Source organism: Alligator mississippiensis, chromosome 4, assembly GCF_030867095.1.
Source record: "Alligator mississippiensis isolate rAllMis1 chromosome 4, rAllMis1, whole genome shotgun sequence".
Classification (NCBI taxonomy): domain Eukaryota; kingdom Metazoa; phylum Chordata; order Crocodylia; family Alligatoridae; genus Alligator; species Alligator mississippiensis.
Genome location: NC_081827.1, coordinates 208,564,198 through 208,589,087, shown reverse-complemented (window position 1 = coordinate 208,589,087; position 24,890 = coordinate 208,564,198). Strand labels below are relative to the sequence as shown.

General features: G+C 42.4%; 1 long non-coding RNA gene across 3 annotated transcripts in view; it reads left to right on the top strand.

The window, feature by feature from the left end:
• The window catches only part of LOC109281400 (uncharacterized), a 145,732-nt gene that overhangs the window by 75,804 nt on the left and 45,038 nt on the right, over positions 1 to 24,890 (top strand). For all 3 annotated transcript variants that reach the window (XR_002088037.1, XR_009462087.1, XR_009462088.1), the window contains exon 3: positions 18,851 to 18,921. This is a non-coding gene — a long non-coding RNA (uncharacterized LOC109281400). The remainder of the gene's footprint in view (positions 1 to 18,850; positions 18,922 to 24,890) is intronic.

The window sequence follows — 24,890 nt, the reverse complement described above, 5'->3', positions numbered from 1 at the left end:
ACTACAAGTTGGAATGCCAAGTCTTAAGGAACAGCAAGGGGTGACTCTTGCAGTCTTTTTTTCCTATATAAAGAGTCTATGAAAGACAAAGGGAGTTTTGACTGAAGAAGTGGAAGAGGCTATCAGATAAGATGTTATCACTGTGGTAGCAGTGTGTCCTGGGGGAAATGTACCCAACCATGCCCTGCTCGCATGTTCCCACTAACTTGCTCCAAACCTGGAAATAAGCTGGTAAGCAAGCATCAGGTCATTCCCCTGTGGCCCTCTTAAGACCTCAATCACCAGTTTTGTGAAAGTGGGTGTAGATGAGTGTGCTTGGCTACTTCCACAGTATAGATGTACCTAGAGACAAAATATCTGGGGTACCTGACACTGTTTTAGCATTTAACTGCAGATGGAGCCAAATTGTAACCCTGGAATGTTTATTTTCAAGATTACCAAAAGAAAGAAAAAAAGAAAGAAAGAAAGAGTATGTTCTACAGCAGCAATCTGGGTTAACTGTGCACAGTTATCCAAATAATGCAAAAGCAAGCTTTTATATACATCCCATGGAACTATCTTTGTAGATACTGTAACTGTAGTTTGCCCTGTATTTCAGACATTGGGCCTGATAGCCTCATCTTGTAGTCTTAAAACAATAGTCTGTTTACTTCAAACTTGTTTGGTGGTAAGCAGGATGTAGTCATATTTCCTTCTGGTTATGGTGCTTCATATTGCACAGAGGAGTAAAAAGATGGAATGCTCTTCTGGGTATTAAGGGATCTGCTCTTTCTTATAAGAAATGCCTGCCCAGAAAAGCATTCCATCTTTTTACTCCTCTATGAAATATGAAGCTCCATAACCAGAAGGAAATATGACTACATCCTGCTTACCACCAAACAAGTTTGAAGTAAACAGACTATTCCAACTTTTCTCTGACCCTAATCTGCATATAAAATAAATTGTTCCAAACACAAGATTTTACCACACCTTCAACTCTCCTATGAAATATAATCTTTCATTTCTACCCAGCAGAAGTTTTACCACCTTTTCTCCTTTGCCTGAAGAAGGGTGTTTGTGCCCAAAAGCTTGCAATCAAAGAATTTTTTTTTGCAAAAATCTAGTTGGTCTAATAAAAAATATCACCTCTACCACGAGTCCTGATTCCTACTCTAAGTTAAGCACATACGCATTTGCAGCACTGGGGTCTCTGTTACTTGGGCTGGAGGGAACTGTCTTGGAAGCTGCTATGTATAAGATGATATGAGCTCTGAGAAAATAGGAAAAGCAACACATTAAAAATATTCTGAAGCACTATTTTTCATAGGTTTGTAAGAGCATATCCTCTGTCTGGATTTTGTATCTAGTAACCTAATCTGCACATAGGTAGAGAAAATGACCCATTTGTAAATAGAGGGCCAGATTCTATCAACAGTATATTCTGAAGTCAGTGCAGGGCTGTAAGTTCTTAGTGGAACCTCCCTGTACATTGTACATTCGTAGACAATATACAAAGAGTGAATGACATATTACATTATCAATCTTTGAATTTCATTTTTCAAACTAGCTGATTATATTAAGACCCAGATCCTGAAAGGCCTCACAGTGCAGAACTCTGGACTCAAAATACATGACCGACCACTAGACAAGGCTTGTCCAACATATGGCCCGCGGGCTGCCATGCAACCCACCAAGCCGTTTTCTGCGGCCCATGGTGCTGCGATGGGAAACATAGGTAAACACAGTTTAGTTTCGTTCCCACCCCTTGTCCCTCCCCAGCCCCTCAGCAGCTTCCTAATGGCTGCTGAAGGGCTGGGGAAGGGACAAGGTTCCCAAACCCACCGCGTCAGCTTGATGTTGCCGGCGCAGTGTGTGTGGGAAGATGAGTAGCCATGTGCTGCTTGGGACAGGATGAGCGCAGCTGGAGCAGCAGGGGCTCAGCTGCACTTTCCCCCTACCTGCATTGGTCAATCCTGAGTGGCACACGGCTCTGCTGCTGCTTCTGTTGGCTGGTGTCGACCCAGGCGGGTGTGTCCCATCTGGAGCAGCATGCAGCTGAAGCCACATTCCCATGTGCTGCTGGGGACGGGAGGAGCCCAGCCGGGTCTGCACCAGACAGCAGAAGCGGAGCCGTGTGCCACTTGGGGCTCACTGGCACAGGCAGGGGAAAATGCAGCCTCAGCACCTGCTGCTCTGGCCGGGCTTGTCTCATCCTGAGCGGCACACAGCTCAGCCGCCGCTTCTGCTGGCCGGTGCAGACCCAGCCGGGCTCCTCCTGTCCCCAGTACTTTGTGGGAAGCTGGCTTCAGCTGCATGCTGCTCCAGATGGGACAGACCCAGCCGGGTCAGCACCAGCCAGGAAAAGTGGCATACAGCTGAAGTTGGCTTCCCATGTGCTGCTGGGAATGGAAGGAGCCCGGCCGGGTCTGCACCGGCCAGCAGATTGGTATAACGTGACAAGCCTATGGCTGGGGAGGGGTCAGGCTCCCTAGATCTGAGACCTGATGTAGGCTTTGGCACAGAGACTCACTCTGGAACAACGTGCTAATAAACTTGTGTCTATACCTGCCAGGAACCCAAGTAGCAGGTGGTTGATACCTGGTAAGCTCATGTGAGTAAAGACTGCTTATTGCTTTCTGTGTGGCCTTCAGAATGTTTTTATCCTCCTAAAATATGCCATACTTTGTGAGAGTCATTGCCACTGTATGAGAAAGCAGAATCATAGCCACTGAACTAAATTCATGCCCCGTGGGAATAATCACAATTCAGCAAAACGGGAGGGAAGGAAAAGCCAGACTTCTAAGTGTGCACCCTAAAAGAGGCCATGAAAGAGTCAGAAGCACACCCTTAGAACCAGGACAGCTTCCCGGTAACGGCAGGCCAGGAGGCATGATGGGAATCCTCTACTCTCATGAGATTTAGGAAAGCAAGGACATGAGAACAACATGTAGGCAGAGACAGTGTAGGGCCTTGAAGCCATGTTAATAAGTGAGGACAACTGTGTTTCCACTCTGGTCAGTGACTAATTGTGGGTACATCTGCACTAGCTCCAAGCCACTCAAACCTGCTGCCAAAAAATAAGCCCTTCTTACCCGCTTACACTTTACCTGCTCTGAACTGGAAATGAAGCAGTAAGGGCCCTTCTAGGGTGGTCCAAGGACAGTAGAAGCAGATCACATACAGAGAGTGAGAGATGTTCCCAGAATGTCCTCACCACCACATTTCTTCTTAAAAGCAGGGATGTCCTGAGGTTCATTTAATGTTTGTAAAATGCTTGGAGAGCCCCACATAAATGCACTGCATAGAAATGCAAAATATATTTTTACTTATTTGGTTGGCACCTTGGGCTGAGATTTTCAAAGCTGAGTCAAAAGGCCAACTTCCATTAAAATGAATGGGATTTAGAGGGCTCCAAATCTTTTATGACAACTTTGTAACATGCCTATTGTGACGGTGGCGTGCCGCTGTTACGGGCACAGACAGGGGACAGAGAAGATTGGGGGGCAGCAACAACCCCTAATAAAAACCCCGGGCTGGGCTACTTACCCTTGGGAGGGACGGCGGCGTCGGAGCCAGGACCGCGGCAGCAGTCACAGCCGCCATTACAGCCACGCGAGCCGGCATTACGCCAGCTGTTTAAACAGCTGTTCCCGGTAAGGGGAACAGCTGAGCCAATCGCGGCAGCCGCAGTGGCCACCGCGGGAAAGTTTAAAAAACCCCAGCAAACCCCGCGGCGGGGGAGCCAGGGAAGGAGAAAAGAGACGGGCAGCACGTTGGTGGTGCGGTGGCTCCCCTGGAGCGAGAGCCTCAGACAGGCAGCTCTACATCAGCGCAGCAGCTGAAGCAAGAACCGGAAACCCCGGCAGGGGCAGAAGGAGTGGTCCCCAGGGATTGCCGGGACCAAGGCGTTGATCCGGGAAGCCTCCCCATCCCAGAGGAATATTATTTCTAAGATCTGGGGAGGAAAAGGGAGACGACCTGAGCTAGCGGTGGGGTCAGCAGGATTCTAAGGCAGGCTGACTGAAGATGACCATTGGCCTAGGTCCATACGGTCGGGAACACCTACCGGCAAGAAGGCCCGCGAATAGCGGCAAGTTACCATCTTACCGGCATGGGATCGGTTGGCGAGTGGACAGGGTGTAGGGGTGGCGGAGCCCCGTGGAACAACGGAAGCCTCAACTGTGAGTACACCTGCGTCGGGGAACCCCTCTGGTAAAAGAGCTCCACTGAACCCCTCCTTCGAATCACCCATAACATCAAAGTCGTGGCAGGCAGGACGAGGGGAGGGACTACCTGACAGATGGTGCTACTGGATGTGAGGCTCGCCAAGGTCACACCTATCTACTCCTTTTTGCAAATCTCAGCCATAGTTTGGAAGCTCAGCCAAAGAACATAAGAGCATAAAAAGTGCTATGCTTGGTCAGCCCAATGGTCCATCTAGCTCAGTATCCTGTCCCAAACAGTGGCAGAGGTGGATGCTATAGAGGGAGAGTTTTGAACTGGTTAGAGCCATTTCATTGTCACTTCCTGCAACTTCATTGGTGTCAAAGGTCATGTGACATCACTTCCTGATGTGATACTGCTTCCTGTGAGATCTTTGAATGTAGCTCGCTGGCCCACTGGGTGATAAAAAGTTCATGATCCAGCCCCACATTCAAAAAGGTTGGACATCCCTGCACTAGACATAGCAGCCTTTATTTTTTCATATCACGTCACCAAAATGGACTGCAAATAATTTTCAGATGTACTACACACAGTGAAAGAACAGGGCTTCCTGTGTCCTTTAGTGCTTTAACTGCTTTATGAAGATACATCCAAATTTTTAAATAGTATATCAAATTGTCCGACATTAAAAAAGAATGTTTTTTTTTTATTTATATGATCTAAGATAACTGAAAGCTGTGGAACTCAATACATCTAATGACTTTTTATAATACTGTTCAATTTGCATGTTTCTGTAATTTACAGCTCAAATTAATATGTAAATTATAGACACAAAGGCAAACTAAAAACCTATTCCACAGCTCTTAGTGTGTGGAAGCTTGATAACAATTAAGATGAGGTTCATAGCCAGTCCATTAGCAAAGCTCCTTCTCACCACCAAGGTGACAGTGACATCCCTGTACTAACTGAAGAGGAATATTGAACTCTAAACACTGTATTAAAATAAAGACACACAATGAAGTGATTAAAAACAAGGAAATGCCATTTTAAGGCCTTGTTTTTTTGTAGCCTGTGCATTTAAGAAACCTTAGAAAAGTTGATAATTCTGCAATATTTAGCTCATTCCCAACCTATGGGTATAGCAATATTTCAGTGATGACTGAAGTTGGTTTTAGTATAACTTATTAACTAATAATAATAAATATTTTTAAGGAAAACACATTACTGGTGCTGCTATGGCTATATTCCTTCACTCTGCAAATAGTTCTCATGTATAAGAGAGAGAGGAGGAAGTCTGGCACCGCAGAGTGTTCTGCTGTATGTATAATAGCTTCAGACTTCAGGACAAAACATAGAACCTTTAAGAGAATGCTGACAACTTGTAATTCCCATTCAACTCAGTGAACATTGCAGGTGCTCCATCCTTTTCATTAAAACATCTTATGTGGGTGATAAAAGCTATGTACAACAAAGCCAATGAAATGGAGAAGCAGAACTACAGTTCTAAATATTCTGATTGCATTAGTGAAAGTTTAAAAATTGATCTTATTTTGATATAAAGCTTTGTATTTAGCTCCCCTTGTCCTGTGTTAGTAATAAATTATATATCTCATTTTATTAATTGGGATGATAAAAAGGAAAATTATGCTCATTTTATGTATTAATTTTGATACTGTGATGTGGTTTCCATAGGATGTAAAGTGATGGGTGTAAGCCTAATTGTGTCATTGAAGGTACACAGAAGCCCTTAATCTTGTTCATGTGCAATTTAAGTGGCAGATCATTAAATTAAAAAAAAAACAGGTCAGCAGACAGATGCGTCTGGGTATAGATTTGTTCCAGCAGTAGGACTGACAGTCCTTCATTCACCATTTAGGCAGAAGTTTGAGCAATGCAGTCTTACAGAAGATAAAGGATCTCACATCAACACTTCTCAAGAAAAAAATCCTGGGAAGTAGGTAACTTGTATAGAAAGCTATGTAGAATAGCAGACACCCTGATAGAGACAGGTTTGTAGGCTGCCAGATAGAGAAAGGGCAGATGTTTTGACAAATTGAGGAGTCTCACATCTCCTAGCATCAGTATGGGGGGCACAGCCAATCCCTTAGTCTGTCCCCCTTGCTGGGTAGTATATCTCACTGTCTTGAATCCTTGTAGTTCAATAGTAGGGCTGTGCAAAATTTCACCATCTGTTTTGTTTCAATGCTCTTTCAACTCATTTCAAGCTTGAAATAGCGAAATCAAAATGAAACCAAAGTCTTTGAAACAGCCTCAAAATGAAATGAGGGCAGTCGAAACATTTTGAAAGTTTCTAAATGTTTCAAGTTTCAAAGCTGGGTTTGCTTGCAGCTAAAGAGAAACTAAGGAGAAGGAAGAGGGGGGAAGGAAGAGGTGGGAAGGACTGCTCTGATATTGACTGCGTAGCTGGCCAGTGACTGTGATCCTTCCCTGAGGTCCCTTCCAATCCCAGTGCTCTGGGGAGGAACAGAAAAACAGCATAAAAAGCATTGTTTGAACTGATCTTTCTCTGTGTCTTCATACTTACAAGTGATGCATGTTTTGCTCTGAACAGATTGAGATGCAGTTTCCCCAGAAACCCGTGCACCTATCTCCTTGAAATTTAGCAGACTTCATGGCCTCAGTAGGAGTCACCGTCCCTGCAGTTTTCATCCCACGGCACTGTAACACACACATTTACAAGTTTCACTTGTCAGCAGCCTGAGGTGCATTTTCCCAGAAACCCCTGCACCTATTTCCTTGACACTTGGCAGACTTTGTGCTAACAGCAGGGACTACCATCCCTGCAGTTTTTACCCCACTGTGCCTTAACACACACATGTGATATGGGTTTTGCTTTCAAGACTTTGAGGTTCAGTTTCCCAGAAACCCCTGCACCTATATCCTTGAAACTTGGCAGACTTCATGTCCTCAGAAGGGGCTACCATCCCTGCAAGATGCATCTAAATTGGGCAATAAATTACAAAATTATAGGCACTTTCATGCTTCCCCATTACAGCCTATGGGTGAAATATTGAAACAGCATCAAAACAGCAAAACAGTTTTGATGAAACTAAATAGAAAAGTGCTTTCAAAATGAAACAAAACTTGAAACAAAACTGTCCTGTCAAAATGGCAAAACGGAAGTCGAAATGAAATGATTGGTGCTGTTTCATACAGCCCTATTCAATAGTGCAAAAGACTATATGTTTAGTGTGTGACACCTAAATAAAAGCAATAAACATATAAGAAAATTTCCATATCATAAATGTAAGATTCCTGGATGTAGAGAGAATTTACAAAGATTTTTTCTTAGGCTTGTGTTGTAATAGACAACACCTTTGTGCTACCATAAAATTTATTATGGCAGTACAAAGGCCAAGCAACCAGACATCCATGCCCTTTGTCATACAACAAATGGCACAAATTTGTTGTGGGGACATAAGTGGTATAACGTTATGCCATTTTTTTGCTACAGACATCTGTTAGCTTTATGGTGGAAGAGTGCAGGCAACCTGGAGCTGCCCATGCTCTCCAGCCACCCCAGGGCTCTCTCAGGGCTTTAGGGGCCCAATCCTGCACAACCTGGGAATTACCATTACTGGGGCATGAAGGCTCAGGTCCCTAAAGCCTTGGGAGGACCTACCTGGGTTCTAGACTCATAGAATCATAAAAAATTAGAGCTGGAAGGAACCTCAGGAGGTTGTCTAGTTCAACCCCCTGCTCAAAGCAGGATCACCCCCTACTATATCATCTCAGCCAAGGCTTTCTTTGTCTAGCTGGGTCTTAAAAACCTCCAAGGATGGAAATTCCACAACCTCTCTGGGTAACCCATTCCAGTGCTTTACTCAGTCTTCTCTTCTTCAGACTAAATAGGCCCAGGTCCCTCAGTCTCTCTTCAGAAGTCATGTGCCCCAGTCCCCTACCCATTTCTGTTACCCTCCACTGGACTCTCTCCAATTTGTCCATATCCTTTCTGTAGTGGGGAGCCCAAAACTGGACACTAGATGTGGCCTCACTAGTGCTCAATCGATGGGAATAACCACTTCCCTTGATCTGCTGGCAAGCAGCAATGCTCCTACTAATGGAACTCAGTATGTCATTAGCCTTCTTCATACCAAGGGCACATTGCTGGTTTATATCCATCTTATTGTCCACTGTAACCCCCAGGTCCTTTCTGCAGAGCTGCTGCTTAGCCAGTTGGTCCCCAGCCTGTATTGCTGCATAGGATTTTTCTGTGCTAAGTGCAGGATTTTGCACTTGTCCTTATTAAATCTCATAAGATTTATTTTGGTCCAATCCTCCAATTTGTCAAGGTCACTCTTAATCCTAGCCCTACCCTCCAGTGTATCTATTACTCCTCCCAGCTTGGTGTCATCTGCAAACTTGCTGAGGGTGCACTGTATCCTATCTTCCAAATTGCTGGTGAAGATATCACACAAAACTGGCCCCAGAACCTGGGGCTCTCCACTTGATACCAATGGCCCAATTAGACACTGAGCCATTCATTACTGCCCTTTGAGCCTGATGATCCATAGACACATAATTATCCTTTGAAGAATTCAATATCCTGTGCACCACAATGGCCACATTTTTTTCAACTGAACAGTTGTTATAATTTCACACCAAACCAACAAACAAAAAACACACCCCAGAATCATTCCCTAAATTCTTATTGATAATTACTCAAGATTACCTATGAGTACAATCATCAAAAGAACCACAGAATGCTACTTACTATGAACATGAATAAGTAAAATATTGGTATTTCTGTGATATCCTATGTCAAAATAATTAGTTCCAGTTTCATTTATAAGATCAAAATAAATCTATTTAATAACTGCACACAAGAAATGTTAAAAGAACACAAACCAAAAAGTCAAGAGCTCAAAAACCAAGCAATGCAAGAAATGCGGTTATTATGAAATATTATTTATTTCATCCCTTTGGGCATTAAATGCACTAAAAGACAGTTTTTAAGTATATGATCACCTATAATCTTTTCCACAGGACCCCTGCCTCAGTGCACAAAATGACCAGTGTTCACTTAATAAGAAGCTTCAGTTATTTGATTTATCCTTATTGTTCACTATGTTGCCAACTACTTTATCAATAGCATAGGCCTTCTTCAAAAACTAAATTATTAATATCCTCATAGTTTTTTTTTTCCATGATGCATATTAAATGGTTCTTGCCTGTGCCTGAGCTCAGTTCAATGTTTCCCCAAAATGGGAGGAAAGAGGAATAAAAAAAAAGTGGTAATAACACTTTTGTCTTTCTTGGATTCAAGAGACTACTGCTTCAGTCATTCAGCTTGTGCTATATATATCTACTTTGATTACTCTATAAAGTAAAAAAGTATCCTGCCTTCAGTCCCAGGTTAAATTGCACTCAGGTCCCAAGGGGAATGAGTACATTATACTCCTTTGCTTGTTCACCGTATTCTGTGGGTGTTAGACGGGATAGTGGTCATGGCTATTTGGACTTCATGTATCCTGTGAGAATGTCTTGGTTTTAGAAGAATGAATATGCTTGTATGAATAGATGTGAAAAAAAGAGTCACTACAAGACAGATAGAGAAAAAATTATAAGTTTTCTCCTAAGTTCTTAAAAGATGTTTGACTTTTCTTTTTAAACTAAAGAGTCGCTGTGGGACAGGTCACTGAGTTGCCTTGTCTTTATAAAGAAGGTGTTGGAAAGCAGACCCAGATTCTTCATGGCAGCAGCAGTTCACAGAACTGGGCACTGCTGTGAGGGGCAGGGGGCTGTGGACCCAGGTACCTGGCCCCATAGCCCTGGCAGCTGGGGGCCCCCTCGGGCAGGGCTCAGGGGGTACAGGAGCTATGGCTGGGAAGTGAGGGGCACCAACACGGCTGGGGGGGCATGGGTGAAGAGTGAGAGGTGCCAGCAGAGCCAGGGGGCTGTGTGGAGTAAGGGTATCAGCAGGCAAGGCTGGATGCAGGCATGGGCAAACTGGACAGCTGCCCAGGGCCCAGATAGAAAGGGGGCCCAGCCAAAAATTGTAATTTTTTTATTATTATTATCATCATTATCTCTGGCAAAGGGGGGGCTGATACTAAGAGTTCACCTGGGGCCACCAGGAGTCTAGGTACAATGCTGCCAGCAGGGCTGGGGGGCTGTGGCTTGGGACTAAGAGGTCTGGACCTACATCCTAGTGAGCGAAGAGGGCAGGGGGAGCTCTGATTTTCCATGATAAAAAACCCCAAATCAAATACCAAATGTATAGGTAATTAGAATTTATTTTATTATAGTGATTGAGGCACTGGTACGTTTCCAACCTGCTTTTAAATTGTAACTATATCAATAAAACATTGTGTTCAATTGATACCTATATATATTGACATCTAATTTTAATTGTGGATTCTGGGGATTTTAATCAGAGAATTTATGGTTTTCATCAGATAATTTTCAGTTTTTAAACAGCAAAAATCAGGATCCCTGATAATAATACAGTGGTGAATAGAGAGGACAAACTATCCTCTCTTTTTCAGTCTCTGTTTTCTGTACTCTGATGTAGATAAGGATGGCACTGAAGAGGTCAGAAACAGTTATGTGTCATCTGACTTATATGCTAAAATAATAGGTCTACAAATGCCAGTTATCCATGTCAGTGTCTAGTACAGTATTTGTTGACCTTTTTAGACTCGTGCCACTGCTCCAAATCTTTTTTGATTTTGGCAACACCGCCAGTTATAAATTACTATTGTACTGCCTCTGCTTAGTTCAGTGGTTCTCAACCATATTTCTGCCTATATTAGGGTTATTTGATAAACCTAATGCAGGCATAAGCAGAGACATAACTACCGTGTCCTGGGAAATCTCCCCTGATTAGTAGGGGTGGACATGGGGTTTGCCAAGCACCAGACAGCTGGGGGAAGTAGGGTGGTCTTACCTGCCCTACATGCCTGTTATCTGTCAGCTCTGTGTTCCTGAGCAAACCCTGGCACCCAGCTTGCTGGACTTAAAAGGACTCTTTCTCCCCCCCTCCCGCCCCTCCCCACATACCTCACCTAACCAGAACTAAGCAAAAGAAAAGTTTAATAAGCATCTTGGGCTGTACATTGCCCAGTCCCAGTATGGGAGGCCTATTTAAATGTGATTGACTAAAACTTGGTTGCTGGGTTAGGGAATGCTGAGGCAAGAGACCAAGTCAGAGTGGGTATGGATGACATTTGAACAGTGGTTAAGGGTTCATCACAATGTCCAGCCTGTTGAAGACCTGACCGCAAATGCTGTCGTACTTTACCGGGGATGACTGATGGAAGTCCTCCCCACAAAGTTTATGAACACTCCAAGTAATCCCCTTAAGTATGTTCCATGTGCCTCTGGGATTACCTGTTTTAGAAAACAGACCAAATCAAGGCAGCAGTAAAAGATCTATAGTAAGATCTGAAAGTCATGCTAAACTGAGGTTATTCATAACAGGTAAAATACAAAACACTGAGGCTGACTTCACTGTGCAAGAAAACGCGAGTTCATAGGCCATCTGAGAAGAAATAATGAGGTATCCCTTCCAGTTTATCTTTTATATTCGTAATAATTTCAAGCCAGCTCCTAGGTGTCTGGTTACTCCTTATGTTTTTCCTGGTTGTTAATCAGTTTCTTGAGACATTCCAAACCAGAGAACCCCTTGTCATTGAAAAGGGTAATCATGTAAATTAGAACTGTTTAAATACCAGGATTTTCCCTGTCAACTATGGCTTGGGACTTTCTTGATTTACCCAGTTACAAGATTGCTTTGAAGAGGCTGGACTAAGGGTATAAGAAAGTAGTAAGCAAAAAATTGTGTACTTCAAGAGGGAGAAATCTCTCTGATACCATCCATGGTTATTCTTGAGAAGCTGGGATAAATAGATCATCTCTTCTCATCACCTATTTAACCTTCAATGATTGTGCTAGGAACTCTGCCTGTCAACAAAACACGGAGTGCCTTGGAATGGTGAGATCCCAGCTCTCTCTCTCCCTTTCTCTCTTGGTATAGCTTTCCGAACCTGAATTTTATTAGTTAATCTTGAGCTAAGTTTTCCCAAATACTCAATTGACCAGGGTAATATTGTAATTGTTTTTGTTTGTTTTTCCTTGCATGACTATTACTAGTGCCATTATAAATTTCATATACTTAGCAATAAATAACTTCTATAGTCAAAATGGTGATAACCGGGTGTACTTTTCCTTCTCTATTTCCCGTTCCCCACTTGCTCTGCAGCAACACTTCTTTTACCTAAGCCGAAGATCCCTGTAAAGCCCAAAAATACTGTGGGGTCTGCTCATCAAGAGGCTACCAGTACTAGGGCAGTTAGGGCAAAAGATTGGGACATGCTGAGTTTGGGACACGAGGGGATCAGCCTACATAGGATGATTGACCTAATGTGGCTCAAATGTGCCCTAATGAACTGAATGTTGGCCCATGAAGGTGTCAGCTAGACAGCCAGCCTGATTCAGAGGTATTTTGTTCACCTGCGTGCTTGTGTCTGACTGCATATTATTGTTACCTTAATAACTGATTCTTGGCATATGAGGGTGTCATCCTATACATGCTGATCAACCTGGCCAGGTCAGGTGTGTCACATTAAGCTCTGTGCGTGTGTGCGTGTGCGTGTGCATGTGCGTGTGTGTGTGTGTGTGTGTGTGTGTGTATTTGAATGATTTGGTGGCTGGAGGAACCCAGCCCCATTGAAACTGAGTCCTGCAAGATACCTCCATTGGGGGTGAGGACTTGCAGAAAGGAGAGATACATAAAGAAACACAAGTAACACAAGCAGCACATTGACAGAATTACAGAGACCCCAGAAATGTGCCCCTAATAAATGAGCGCACCCCAAAGTGACAGGCAAATCTGGTAACATGTCCCTACACACAGCTGCTCCAGCCAAGTGGCACACAAGGCTGTTTCAACCCAGCCTGGCCTCTTCACCCAGGCAGTGTGCAGGGCTATGGCTGGAGTGCACACTTTTGCTGCAGCCCTTCCCACTCAGATCCTGCATGCTCCTCCTGAAAACAGACAGGCACAGGATAGTTCCCCTGCTCAGTGCACTTCTGTTTTCAGGAAGAGCGTATGAGGGTTGGATCAGCAACAGCTGCAGCAAGAGCATGTACTCCAGACACAGCTGCTTCCTGATCTGCCTCTGTAGCACCCTGATGGAGAATCTTGGGTCTAACAGTGATACAGAAGGACAAGAAATTCTTTCGGTATTCATTCCTGAAAATATATGAGAAAAGTTTTGCACTGCAAAGAATATGTAGCTATTACAGATTACTGCAGTGATCACCAGGTTCAATGAACACAGGCACCCATGAATTATTAGAAGAACTAAACAATTATCTTAATTGTGGAATAGTAGGCAATCTCTGCAGACCCTTTGTGTAATGAAGCCAGACTACAGCCCTGGGTCCATCCGGTCTCAATCAGAGGATCATGGCAATTCATCCCCTGAAGCTGCAGGGAAATGTGTCACCTTCAGCAAACCTGGGTCAGTGCCCAAGCCCAGCTGGTCCTAGCAAGGCATTCAGGGCAGCCAGTCCCCTGAGGCCACAGGCAACAAGCCTACTCACTCCATCCCTTAAAAGCTAAGCCCAGCCCACAGCGTTTTCTCTGAGCAAAGACTTTGGTACTTACTCCTGACCTTTCTCCACCTTCTTGCTTACTTCTTGCATCTCTGGCCCTGACTTATGGCTTGCCCTGACTTGACTAGCTCCTGATTCTGGTTCTGACTCTTAGCTCATGCTGACCTTGGCAACTAATGCAACACAAGTTGGGTAACAAGAATCAGAGATAAAACTGCCTCGGAGTGGTATAATTTTAAGCAGCCTAAAGAGTACTTAAAACTAGTTTAAAGTGTTAGTGTGTTAATGTGTGGACAATCCAGAGGCTAAGAGCTCCAGGAGCCATGTAAAATAAAAGGCCTTGAGGCTGATTTATAGAGGTGTACCAATAAAAACTTTTTGGGCAAATACCGACGGCCAATTTTTAACACGCCATATCGGCCGATATCGATCCAATTGCTGATATGCAGCCAGGCAGGCTGGAGAGCAGTGTCCGGCTGGTAAGCCTGTTGTGGGGGAAGGGGCAAGGGGGTAAAGAAGGGACTAGGGGGGGCAGATTGAGGCCCCCATGGTAAGAAAGGGAGTGGGGATGGGGTTGGAGCAGGGGCAGGTCTTGAACAGTCAGGGTGGAGTATGGGATGCAGCCATAAGCAGCTCATCTGGGGGGGAGTGGCAGCTCCTGCCACTACATGCATCCCAGGAGGGTATGGGGGGCATGAGGGAGGGCATAGGGGCTCAGCGCTAGCCCCAGCCCACAGTGGCAGCCTGCCCTCACCCCACACGCAGATCCAGGGGAACATGCCCCCATGCCTTCTCAGGGTGTGTGCAGTGGGGGGGGGGCACCCCCTCTATGTACCCCCTGAACAAGCCACTCACATTTCTGCCCCATGCCCTGCCCAGGCCCAGCTGTGCAGAACCTGCCCCTACCCCAGCCCCACTCCCTCCCTCGTGGGGGCCTCAATCTGCACCCCCATGCCCCTTCCCTCACAACAGACTTACCTGCCAGACCCCAAATTGATTTGACTTCCCTAGGTACCACAATGAATGGGAGTTTGTATGCTCTGTTTTTATATTGGATGCTAGCATCTACTTTTCACTAGCATATTGACTCCTGAATAGCCAGGTATTTTAATATTTGTCACTTTTAGCCCCAATTTTAATTTTCTATATTCATGCACTGTTACAATATAAACCTGCACTTCAGTGTCCAGTTTAAATTAAACCATTGCTCCTTGCACTTCCACTGGCAAAATCCACTCCTTCTTATTGATTTTGTTTGATTCCAGCATATCTACATAAAATTATTCTGGTAAGCTCTCAACTGTATGCATTTGAAGTTTTTGTTTGGGATCTGCTGCACCTGGCAAAGTTAAAAAAGAGATTTCCAAAGGCAGAACAACATTTGGGGCCATGTTGCTTTCCACACTTACTGCACACCAGCCGTTTTGCTCCCTCTCTTAGCATTTTCATTGCCAATGGAAAAATCCACCCTGTGAGATGGCTTTTTCTGGCCATATTCTTTCATGCCTACTGCCTGGATGACACTTTTTGGTGCATTCAGCTCTGCGGCCTGAACTTTCACTGTTTTTGCTGCCCTGCACATTTGGCTAGCCTTTTCTAGAGACAAGTCTCCTTCATGGAGCAGCTTTTTATTGTAATGCAGAGTCTGCAATGCCATAAATAATCCTATCTCTAATCAGGTTCTGTCAAGTTCCCAAAAGCACAGTTCTTACTGAGTCTCTTTAGTTCAGTAATATACTGATCTATACTTTCTCTTGTTGTTTGTCTGCATATAAATCTGAATCTTTTGGCATGTAGCACTCCTCAGATTTGGACAATATTAAACTTAATTTCATATTTTGACTTTTTGCAAAGGTGAAGGTGTTATAAACAGCCAGTGCTTCCTCTTCCACAACATGCAAGAAATTAGATTTTTTGACTTTTTCATTTTTCTCTTCTGCCCCTGTGGGTGCAAGGTACCATTTAAACCTTTGCTAAATGCCCTCCAGTTCTCTGCTATATTTCCCAACAGCAGAAGAGAAAGTAGAGGTTGCAAAACTTGCATGGCTAATTGTTCTTTTACTTAGGCTATAACTGGCCAGGAAGCTCACTTACAGTGGTCTTTGTCCTTCTACATGGCTACACTGCTCCATTTGCTCTCAATTTCCAACTTCTTTTTCATTTTGGATCTCAAATTGTTCCAAGTTCTGTCTCATTCCAGGTCTTGTCCCATTCACTGCTTCTGACACCATGTAGTGATCACTGGATTCAGTAAACACAGGCATATATGAATGAGAAGAACCAAACAATAAACTTTATTCTAGAGCAGTAAGCAACTTCTGCAGACCTTTAGTTTCTCTAACTAGCCAACAGCTATTACCTGAGGGATTATCTCCCAATTCCCAACTCTTCTAAATTAGGGAGTATCTTTAATTATAACTTTTTTCACTGCAGTTACAATGTATTTATTACATTACATTGCATTATGCAGTGAATTTGTGCGCATTACCATCACATGGTATAACTTGGAAAGAACTGCTTGCATGGTAAAAAGAGGTAAGTAGATGGCAGGAGAAAACAATATCAGCAGCAGAGCAGATAGAAGCTGCAGCAGTAAATTTGTCTGAATTGGTGTTAATCAACTGCAGAGGCAGAGCTAGTAAGGTTTGTGCCCTGGGCTGGAGTTTGCCAATAGCATCCTTGTAACTGCCTCAGGCTGCTTCAATGTAGTCTACTACCTCCTGATGGTTAATCCTGGATTGCTGGCCCTTCCCTTTGTCTGGAGGTGCCTACTTGCCTCTTGCCTGCTATGACTTGATACTATTGAAGACTGGAAGTAGGCTCTCAGTCCTGTAGGAGGAGAGCAACTGCAAATGACTCACTCTGTAGGCACAGCCATGGGCTGTCTTTGCCCTGTCTTCTATAGTCCTATAAACTCCCTTGCTTGAACAATAATCCAGTGGTTAGATTGTCCCAATTTAGTTTCTCAAGTAAGACAGACCAAAAGTTTAGGCCAGGCCAGGGTGAGCACCTGGTGTGGTTATCTTGACCCTGCCTCTCCTTCTTGGCCTGTTCTTAGAATTCTTGCCACCTCCCACTTCTGTGATCAATCCCCATGGGCTCAGTCATCCTGCAGTCAACCAGTCATGATGTCTTCTCCCTGGTTTATCTCTGGCTTCCATCCCAAACTGCTGTGGATCTCCCTGTCACAGTTCTTCTGGGCCTACTTGCAGTTTCCAGTTTCCAGTATTTCTTTCATCAGTTCCCAGCAGGAAGCCCCTGCCTCCTGTCTCTTGACTCCTGCCTGGGTCCAACCAACTCTTTCTTCCTCTGGTGTAGGGGTCGTATCTCCAAGGCCCACCTCCTCCAGCCTCTTGGCAGTTTGTCTTAAAGACTGTTTCCATTTCTTTATATTCTTTCTAATTCTCCGGTAACGGTCCCCTCTTACAATCCTGCTATTGGGAATGGCTGCTGCTGCAGTGGGGAAGAGAGGAGACACCGCTGCTGAATGGGGAGGTGTTGGCATAGACAGTACCCAGGTGGTAATGCAGTAGCTCCTGGGTATATGGATGCTTTTGTAATCCCCTGCTCCAACCACTGCTGTTGAAGCTACCACTTTCCCCTGACTGAGTGCCACCAATTGTCATTGCTGATAGCAATCAACAGTGGTAAATGTGATGGTAAAAAGAACTGCTGGCCACACTGACATGACCACTGCAGCAGCAGCTATTCCCAATAGCAGGATGCTATTGCCAAATGCTGGTTCCTATCCCTGCTCAATGGAGCCACAGCCTTGGGCCTGCTGCCAGTGGGCCCACCTCCTGCTCCACCCTGAATGCCATCAATCACTGTTGTCAGCAACAATGGGCAATGATGGATTCAGTGATAAGAAAGGTGCAGGCTCTCCAGGGTATTTCCATTCTGACACCCCCACCAATTTGGTGCCCATGGCTTGTGTCCCACTTTCACACCCTTAGTTACATTTTTGGCTACTTACATGACATTATCCTAATCTAGGTTCAGTTTGCAGTTGCTTCTTTCTGTACTTTTGCATTAGATATGATTTCCAGACAATCACCAAAAGTCCAGAACCTTGGAACCAGCTCTACAAAGTCTTAAGCAACCCATAGTGATAGTTACATAGTACCACAACACTGCCTCCTCTTGGACTCCACCTTTTCACTCCTGTTATGCATGGCTATGAAAATGAGGGGTGGGTGTATAGCACTGGCTGTTCAGAGCTATGCCCCTTGGGGATTGCCTTATGACAGGGCAACCACCAAGGTAAGACAACTTTATTTATGCTTTATAGCACTCAGGGAGCACATCTACTTATGGAATTATTGCAGCTGAATAAACTCTGGTGCAGCTTGCACCAGAGTTTATTGCTCCCAGGAGCCACATTTTCATGTGAACCCAGGACCACGGCACATTGAGCCGGGGTGGAGCAGCCCCAGCTTGCAGGGAGCCCTGGGTGTCAGCCTGCCAGCCTGGGGCTGTTCCGATCCAGCTCAATGTTCTTGTGGAGGGGCTGGCTGGGGCACGAGAGTGCTTCAGTGTGGGGACAGCTGGCAGAAGGTCCCCACACTGAAGCACCCTTGTGCCCCAGCCAGCCCTGTCAGCATCTACATGTGCACTGTGGTGGAGTAAATAACTCTACCATAGGGTAGTACTTGTGTCTGGCAGTACCATCCGACAGCAGAGTAAATTAGTTTACTCCATCCTAACAGTACTGCATGTGTAGCTAATTAGTCAACTCCACAATAAGCATCTCATGTAGACACACCCAGGCAGGTGGAATGGGGACCAGGATCTGGCATTTTCTGATGAGTCATTCTAAACATCTGCCCTTGTCTTTCATCTTATATTTTAAAAGAAGGGAAAAAAATGTTTCTTCAAAGGCTCCCATTTGATTGTGCATCCCAGCAAGTTGTCCTCATTGCTTTTTAAATTAAGCAACACGTACAAATCCTAATTTAGACAAAAATATCTGTGACAAAATTACATTTCTTCCATGTAGTTGTTTTTCTTTTAATCCTGACCTGTGTGTGTGGAGAGAGAGAGAGGTCATTCTTGATGAACAACTTCAAACTAGGATTTTTTTTTTTACTTTAAATAATGAAAAAAATGCCATCTTATTTTACAGCTTGCATCAAGATGCAGAGAGATGAAGAACAGTGACAACACAACTGTTCACCCATAACCTTGGGACAGCAGGTAAACTGACAGTGTCATTACTAAGAGGTGATATTAAGTTAAAACATATAGCTAAATGTATATCCATCCCTCAGCTTTCAAGGTAGTGTTTAAAATAAAAACCCTTCAGCAAGGCAGAAAAACTGCTATAGTTATATCACAGCACACTGAGTTTCAAACCTTTTAATGAAAGATATAATTCTTCTCCTGTCTGCATCATACTATAGTCTCATGCAAAACACTTTAATGTATGATGTAAATTATATCAGACTTTCTTAGTATGTATTACATTTCTTAATCATAGATATTGGGTGTAAGAAGAGAGAGAAATATGTGACACACTGTAAAACAGATTGCTTGGGCTTTGTATAATACTATATTTGAAAATTGTGTGTCTGTGTGTGTATGAGTGTATGTTGGAGTTTTTTAAATGGAGAAAATTTGCTTCTAAATTCATATGTCATCAAAAATAAAGCAAAAACAACTTGTCTGAAATGCAGAGAAGTCTAAGCTTTTCATCCCAAACCACCGATCTCCAGGCAGAGGATTTGGATTTAGCACCTGAATGGTCTGTTTATTCTGAACTGCAGAACCTAACACATTGCCATATTTGGAGGGGAATGAAGCAGAGTTTATATAAACATGTTTTCAGCCACATTTACCTTTTCATTCAACAGCACTTTTTTGTGAAGCAGCAAATATTTTTTTAAGCAGCAATGCAATCCAGGTACCAGTTTAGTAGACTGCTTTGTTCATGGTAAAACAGATTAATGATTGAATAATTATTAGGATGCCAGTGATTAATTTTTTAATCTGAAAGTGCTAAGCTCTGAAGTAAATGTTAGAAACTATTGTGGAGACTCTCAGGGATGATGATGTGGCATGCCATCTGATTTACTGACACATGTTGGCCTGGTATCTGAAAGTTTACACAAGTTTCATTCCACACGATGAAAGTGCTAAAATATGACAGAATGCTTGTATTCTGAATTACAGACAATATTATTTTGAATTGCAGACAATTTTGAACAACTCTTTCAGATACTGAGCAATTTAGTCACGGGACCCAAGTCTCCACTGCCTTGACCTGGGTTGCTCATTTATGCTTATACAAAGTGAGTGTAAAATGTTATCAAATCAGAATGGCAGTTTTATTCCCCCTTGGCCCTCACTCTGCAGAGCTATAAATGAGTATGGAAGGTGCAAGGCAGAGGGCAGTAGGACATTTGAAGCTTGTAGGGATTTAGCTGGGGCACTGGGGAATAAGATGTGCACATAAATGTAGCACTTAATAGGAAGGCCCTGATCCCGCATTTAAAAATGCATTTATTGCAATGGCCATATTTTTACCTGTAAAGATACAGTCAGTATATAGTTAGTATATTTATGAGCTATCAGTATGCTAAAGACTTTGATTAATGTTGTATTTCCTGCTTTGACAAGACAGCAATTAATAAATGGAAGACAAAAATACATAAATACCAAAAATGGGCCAGGTTTTTAGAGGTAAGGAGCACCTGCCATTCCCCAATCTTACAACCTTTCAGGATTCAGCACAATATTATTCGCAACACTGAATTTTCTTCATATCATAACAACTGAAACAGTTGTGTAGAAATCATCACCAACAATGTTCCCTGCCCAGCTCCCTTCAATAGACTGAACCATAGCAATAGATCAGTCTGTGTTACCACTTGCACAGTATTATTAATCTCTACAAGTATAGCCTGAAAACATACTTAAGTTAATTGCTAAGCAATGTATATATGTAGGTATATAGAACCCAGTTTTGAGCTTTAAAATAATTAATGTCTTATAATGAAATATGGACCAAAGTAATAAGGTCAAAAAGACAACATCAAAGCTAGTAGGACTTTTTTTTAACAGATCACTAAAGGATGTAACAGGGACAACTTGTATATCTTCTGGCCCTTTTATTCATAAAATGGATCAATCATTGGCTGGTGCTTGTAGCTGTTATTCATGACATGTCTGGTGGTGTTATGACCTTTTCTCTTTTATTGTTTTATTTGATGTTTGTGGTATTTTATGTAATTGATTTATGTCTGGTGATATGTTTGGAAGCTCTCTAGTAATATACAGCAGTGCCGGTATGTCTATAAGTAATAATACATATTGCTGTTTTGGATTCTTCTTGGCCAGGTCACCACTATAAATAAAAACTTGCTCTCCATAGGCTTTTATGTGGTTAAAGATTTTGACTGCTTGAGTGACTGATTGATTGACTAGAAAAAGTTTGCTAAGAGGCTACAGAGTGAACATAGATAGAAAAATCTTATTTATATCACTAATCCAGAAAAACCCTGTTTTTTCCAACATTTTAAAATCAAGTGAGGGTCCAAAGCATAGAGCTTCTATTTAATTGTCCTTGTGTCTCAATTTCTGTACGGCATGCTGCATATTATCTTACTTTTCACTTGCATCTAATAAATTGCATGGCATTTGACTTCTTATGTAAATTTCATTGTTTCTGATATATTTTCTCCTGCACCATATTGAACTATCTCCAGTACTGTGGATTTGCCAGAAAATATATGCTGATTTGCTTTTCTTCTTTCTTCCTTATAAAAAAATCTTAGGAGTATTACAGAGTTGGAGTAAACAACCAAGCTCTATCAGTGTTTTCTTAATAGTTAGAGACAGCACAAGCTGTTTGAATGAAGTCTGTGATCCATGTTTCTTGATTAAATAGTAATAAAAATACCATTAAATAAATTCATAATGTTTGTGACCATATACAAGTGATTTTCTACTGTTTTTACCCTAGAACATACTTCAGACTTCTTGTGCTCAGCTGCCAGAGAATCTATAGTTATTTAGAAGACATCAGTTGTTCAGCACTGTTCATACAAAACAAAGATTCAGCCCTTTAGGAATTCTCTCCTTATTCACATTTGTATGTAGAAAAACATATACAACCCCAAGTGTGATCATATGTAGATCACCACATGATGAAGATAAAAAAATCAGTCACACTGACAAACAAGATAGGCCTCTTGAAAGGTGGATGAAAACATTTTAGCTGTACGTTTGTCTTAAGCCTTCACTTCTTTATTGTTTTCTAAGCCTGGTTAACAGACATTTTAAGGTTCTAGACCATGATAAAAGCTGATATGCTTCTATTGAAGTAGTCAAAATCCTAGGTTTACAGCTCTTCCAAAAGAGGCACTTTCAACAGCACGCTATGTACCCCATAGCACCATGCTTGGCGACTGACTCTGAACTGCTGCATGGGGAAATTGCCACCTTCTTCACCACCCTGGTTTTCCTTGGAGGTCTCCTGTTCAAGTACTGACCAGCATGACCCTGCTTTACTTAAGAGACGTGATGAGATCACAACCTGAGGTGTTACAGGAGGGCCATTAATCAATGTCTGCTTTTCCCCCATGCCTTAAACATTGCAGGTTGCAAAGCCACTGCCAGGAGGAAACAGAGACTTGTTTAAAATATAAGAAAGGAGAAGAGAAGGTCAAAACTTCAAGAAGTGAATCACCTCCCTTTTAACCGACAAAACTGCCAAACAAAATTGCTGTCACTGTTGTGTTTTAACAATGCCTCTCAAAGGCAGATTCCTTAGCCTTAAATCAGTAGAATGCATTGAATTTAACCCTAGTATAATCTTATTCAACATAGAGAAGTGTGACATCAACAGAGAAATAAAAGGATAAAATATGGAAGAAGCATGGCAAAAGTCTGCCCAATTTCTATCCATTTTCAGCTGCTAAGATGGCAGTTTTATACAGTATAGACTCTTGCAGCCCCAATGTGGAAATCTTGGGAAAGACGTATTTCTATTGCTTCCTTTGCCTGCCAAAGGAAGGTCACTGGAGCTCAGTTTTTCTTGCAGCCAAATAGATTTTTTTTTGCTTTCCAAAAAGTGATGGATCAATGAGTCAAGACAAATTTTGGGACCACTTCCATGGAATGTAAGGGTGAATAAATTACAGTCTGAGGCCTTCTTAATTAACACTTTTATTTACTAAACTGCAGCACAGAATTTAATGGGTAGAACAGGGAAGAATCAAATATGGAACCAAAGAAAATATGTGGAGAAATCATTCTTAAAACCCTCTGTTTTCTACCACCATTTCAGATTCTCGCTCAGTGACTGAGCTAAGCATCTCAAGTACCTCTAGAGTCTGTATTATATTTCTAAGTTATCACTCCCTCTGTCATCTCACAAGATCTGCTATAAAGCATTAAATAGGGAGAATGACTGTTTAATTTGAGGACTACCAAGTAGTAGCCAAATACTAAGCATAGGCTAGACCTTTATTTACATTTCTAGCATAGAAAATTTGTAGCATCTTCACATGAAATGAGACTCTCACATGTCAGTTCTGGATTCTTCATCTTTGATTGGGATTTTAGTGGGCAAAAGGAATGTAAGGGCTCACTCATAATTATCAGGCACCTTACATCTGGTTCCTGTGCTTATGCTGTTTGCATTGTATAAATGAGTACAGTGATGACTCAAAGGGTTCTAGTGGTCTTCAGCCTTTGTACCAAGACAGCAGGAACTATGTTAAGTTTGCCTTAATTGAAAGCTGCCTCTGTTTTTGCATACTATCTTTATCTGTCCTTGGTGTGTGTTTCTATTGTGGTGTCTCTCTTAAGAAGAATGCACTAATGAAAATACTATTCCAGGGATTACTTGATATTGGGGTGCTAGCAGGCTGAATTGGTTAGGAGGATGGACTAAAATATCCAAAGATGGGTCTGGTATTTGACTATCTAACTCCTTCAGCAAAGATGGTATCATCACTCATCATTCTGAGTGAAGCCCAGGACACTTCTAGAAATTAGGAATCCTGAAATGTAGTCATGACATTGGACTCTGATTAGTTTAATATACAACACCAAAAGTATCACCATCTGAAATGATTCATTTAACCTATATCTCTGGAATAAATGTAGGCAGAAAAGTGATTGGAAATCTCAGAAAAACTCCCACCTGTATTTAAAGTGTATACATCTGAATATATATAGTTCACCATACCACACTGGATCAATTATCTATCAATACTGGTATCCTGTCTCTGTTACTGGTCTATGTTTGATGCTTTAAAGAAAACAGCTGGTTAATTATGCAATGTTCTGCATGGTAGAAAGGCCTGGTAGGATTATTTCTTATCCTCGTGATCTGCTAGCACATTGGAGTATGAGGTGTGTCTGCTCCTTCCTAGGATGCAAAACTACAAATGTTTTCCATTAGACAGAACATTCTGCATCCCCTTTTAAAATCTCATTAGAGTTTTTAACTGTTTGACTTCTACAGGATAACTATTGTGTGTGCTGTGTAAGGAACTATTTAAATTATTTTTTAATAATATGGTAAGTTTTTGAAAACTTGGCAGGCTGCTAGTGAAAGTGAAGGTATACACGAATTACAAAGGCTGTAAATGATGCCATTAATTTTATGACAGCATAACAAGTTTTCAAAAATATACTTATTTATTAAAAATATTTAGCAAAAGAATTAAACCTATGACTAGTGGGAAAGATTAAAAGGATTTGTCCATGGAAAATCACATTAGATGGGTTTTTAGTTGAACTCATATTTACTGAAAAATGAATGTAGGCTTAATCTCCAAATAAGCAACACTTCTCTTTTTGTTTTCTTTCCTTTCTGTTCGGATGTGTGTGCATGTATTTCAGTTCTTTGAAGCTTGAAGGCTGAGATTCTTTCTGATATCAGAAAGAATATACAATATACAACACAGGCTCTTCAAAACCTAAACCACCCTGCCTAAACACCTCCATCCTTGGCTGCAGTACCTGTGATATGTTTGTTACCAAGCCATCCAGTTCAAATAAACATTATGCAAATTTTACTGATGGTTTTGAGACATGAACAAATGTCCACTGAATCCTGCTGTGAAAACCATTAAACTCATTTCAAATGTAAGACACAATCCACTACTGAATCCGGGTGTTGCAGCTAATGCTTTAACCCTTTGCACCACAAA